The sequence below is a fragment of the Atractosteus spatula genome, chromosome 10 (assembly GCF_055471065.1).
Source record: "Atractosteus spatula isolate fAtrSpa1 chromosome 10, fAtrSpa1.hap1, whole genome shotgun sequence".
Taxonomy (NCBI): domain Eukaryota; kingdom Metazoa; phylum Chordata; class Actinopteri; order Semionotiformes; family Lepisosteidae; genus Atractosteus; species Atractosteus spatula.
The window spans coordinates 8,259,226-8,263,503 of record NC_142715.1 but is presented as its reverse complement, the minus strand read 5'-3'; positions in this window follow the sequence as shown (position 1 = coordinate 8,263,503).

Below are 4,278 nucleotides of genomic sequence, written 5' to 3'. Positions count from 1 at the left end.
TAAATCTTATTTTCTTGCTTTCTGAAACACAATATAACAAAAAATAACCTCACAAACTCAAAGAAAAAATCCTTGCTCCCCCCCTTCCCTTGGCAGTACTTCCTCCCATGCTTTTAACTAAGGGCATCTAAAATACTGTCAAACAGCTACAATGGTATCTCTGTACAAGGCTTTGACTGTGTCAATCACAGCACCTACCATTCCCTTACCAGCAACAACATGGATTCTAACACTCAGACATTAAAAAAAGTCAGGCCAAGAGAGAAAATACCGAGCTTTACAACATGCGGTACCAGTAACATTTTACCCACAGTAGACTCACCAACCAGATGTGTTTCAGTTTCTGTGATAAGCCTAGATTAATCATATCCTCTCCTCTAGTAGGGGCACCAAGTGTAAACATGTAACGCCCCTATTAAAAATAATGGCAAAACAGAAGTTCACTCTTTCTAGAACATACCTTCCTATGGACACTCCTAAAATGTATAAAATAGTGTCCACAGCATCTCATAATAGAGGCAAATGGGGAACTACAAACTCATTTCATACAATGCCATCCATGAGGGGTTAAATACACCCTGAGAGAAATTAATTTCTGGATAATTCAACGGCTGTGATTTCTGGAATATGTATTATCCCAGATATTTTCAAAAGAAATTGAATCATTTCAATGAATCTGTGCCATTCAAGTACCTGCTCCAGACAGTAACCACTGCTAAGGGTTTATATGAAGCTTGCATTAAAAGACTTTAAAAAAATGTCATGTTCCCATAAAAAAGTCATGCCTTGGAGTATAGACCCCCAAAGGAATGCCATAGACTCAAACTGCAAAATAAACACATACAGAAAGAAAGTATTTGTATTGTAATTGCAAATCCTGGTATGAGTGATTGGTATGACTTTCCTCATTACAAATCTCTTATTAGAATTTAAATTTCTCTGTAACTCCAGGTCAGAACAGAGAAAATGTAACTGCCTTAAGGAGTTTACGATTATGAAAAATAGAAGGATAAGCATGATATGTATGTCTTCTGTCATTTTCTAAGTCATGTTACTGAGCACCAAATCTTATTGAGAATATGAATCCATTTAAGGTTTATACCATTAAAGTAAAGGTTTATTCCATGCTGAAAATGTTTGTACCAGACTTTTTTGAGGCCTGTTTAATTGTGTCTGAAGTCTGATGTTGTAAATTTTATTGTTAAAAAGATCCATGAAAATGTCACTACTAAAGTTATCTGGTACTGTTGGTACTGTAAGTGGCAAGTAGAGCTCATATTTTAGATTTTGTGTAGTTGCTAGCGTTGAACTGTGTGTTGGATGCACATGAATTGAAGGAATGGGCAAACATAGCTGATGCGGATCCACAGAGCCAGCATATTAAGATGTTTATAATTAGAGGCAATTTGTTTAAATAACTAGGTATGGATACTGATGTGCAAGAGAGGTGGAAAGGCTGTTTCCTTAAGCCAGCACTATAAAATGTTTTCTCAGTGAGATGCTGCCATTTCATAGTGGGTTTCTAACACTGTGTATAGTTCCATCCACACAGTGCCTTTACTTCCATCCATTTCTAATCTCTTTATCCAGTACAGAGGATTTGGAGCCTATCCCAGTAAGCGACGGACACAAGGCAGAATACACCCTGGACATAGCGCCAGTCCATCACAGGACAGACAGACACAAACACACACACACCAGGGCCAGTTTAAATCTAACCTCAGAACCTTTCTTTTCAGAAGACTTAGTGTCTGTATCTGCTTCATTTTCTAATTTTGGTAGCACCTCTAACTGCTTGTCTTTCTTATATGCATTTACTTTGTAATCTGTGGTCCTTTTATCTGTTTTTACATCTACTGTATTGCTTTGAGATGCCACCTTTAATGGTGATATATCAAATAAAGTTTTTTATTATTGTTATAGGGAAACATGATCAGATTTTCCCTGGTTCAGAAAAAAACATCTAAAGTATACTAGTTTGTCACTCTTCTCATTCCCTTTGCTAAATGACTTTTCATACTAATCTGATCAATCTAACTGCCAGTTTTCTGTGCTTTCTCTATCCTGCTAGATTTGCAATTATTCTGAAAATTTTCATCTTGAAATAACTCATTTCTAAATACCTTTTTCACTGTTAACATCTTGCAGCAACTCTGCGACAAAATATACACTCTGACAGTTCATCCTGCTACCAACATTAAATAAAACAAATCTAAAGATTTCTATATTTATGTCTTTATTTAGTGGTTTCATTAGTGACAAAGGCTAAACTTTCTTGGAAAAATGTCTTTTATGTGTTGTGGAAAAAAACTGACTCGCTTTAACAAAATATGTTTACAAATCCTTTCACCTGGCATTTTTGTAGTTAGAAATTATGGAACGCTCTGTTAAAAGCAAGGGAGTTTTTATGTCCGTTGCAGTTCTTTTGCAACATGAATATAATTATATCGTTATTAATTTCTTGAGATACGCGATTCCATATTATATTCCCTTTTAATCAAATTCTAAAAGTATGCTTGTTGACTCCGGTATCGCGTTAGTTAAAGACTTCGATGCTTAAAATGTTTAGGGAGAAATGGAATACTGGTGTGTCGGTTTTCTTTAAAGTACCAAGACCAGCCATATACTGTATGTTTAAGTTCCAAAATTAATATAGTTTATGAACTTCACACGCGTTGCAGTATGCTCCTATTCTTTTTATGCTCAGGCACTAAGATCTCCCTTCTGCTTTGTGTAAGGATGGTATCAAAAGCAATCTTAAGTGGTGAGAAAGCTGTGCTCAATGTATTTAAGGGACTTAAACGTAAAAGGAGATGCTTCATATTGCTTGACTAATTTTAAAAACTAAGTTATAAATGCAGACGCTCCCTCGGTGCGCTGCTCTGGTGCTCTGGCTCTTACACAGTGCCTGTCTGCCGTAAGCATTACAATATACATACCCAACACTGCTTGTACCCATCTGTCATGCAAATAAAACACCTTGAATTGAATTGAATTGAGGGGAGAGGGGGGGAATACTAAAGACAATACTGGCTCATTACCAATACGGGCTTTGACGTGCTAATGCGTTGGTTTAACAGTCCGGGTGTGGCAGGCTTCCAATGTCAACTCGACTCGATTGGAAGACAATGAACGTATTTTAGCCCTAAATGAATTAATAGCAAACATGGTTTACTAAAAAATACATTTTTCCAAGAAAGTTTATAAAAATACGATCTATAGTTGAAATCTGAGCCTACTTTAAAAAGAAAGGAAAAGCATTTTCAGAGAGCAATCACGCTGTGTTTATGTAGAAAAAGCGATTAGGTTTATGAGCAATCTAATTACCTATTCGCTTAAAAAGCTATATAAAATAAAGTTTATTTAGAGATGAATGATCAGTGTCGCAGTTTAAATAATGGGAGTCAGGAAACTAACACACAGCGCCACCGGATTTAATAACGCAATAAAAACGCTATAAAATAATGTGACTAGACACAGAAAAAGTTTACAGCACAGTACAATAATAAATGCTGACCATGACTTTAGAAGCATAAATTACCTTACACTCAATTTAAACACAAGCTGTCTTTCTGTATGAACCTCTAAGCTGGTTCATACAGAAAATGTAGAAATGCATTAGCCTGATTATGATTAAAAAACACACATAATCAAATGTATACTTTGATATTTACACCCGGCGCGGCACCGAGGGAGCGTCTGCATTTATAACTTGGTTTTTAAAATTAGTCAAGCAATATGAAGCATCTCCTTTAACTTTTAAGTCCCTTAAATACATTGAGCACAGCTTTCTCACCATCCTTACACAAAGCAGAAACTGTCCGATGACTCACAGTACAAGTGGAAAGATTACAGATTTTAATCGTCTTTAATTTTGTCTTTAATTTTGCCTGTGGAGTGTATCTTATTAAGCTATAAATTGTATTTTGAGCGCGTTTTTTGACTTTTTTTTAATTGCATTTTCGGCGCGGACAGCACATACAAGGGTTAATGAACTGCGCCAAGAAATTTAAAATAGTATTCTTTAGGTGTGAGGGTAGGAGTGGACCGCAGCAGGCATAATCAGCAAACCAGGAAAACAAAGAACAGGACAGGTGAGATGTGTATCCAGAAAGCGAGTGATCAGAAAAAGGAAATGGAAAACGCAGAAAAGGGAAACGCTTTACAGGATAAAAACAACAACAACAGTAGTGGCTGGGCAAACGATTTTTTTTATCGAAATACAAATTGAGATACTGTACTGTATAATGATGTGCATGAACAAAGGTATACTGCAAT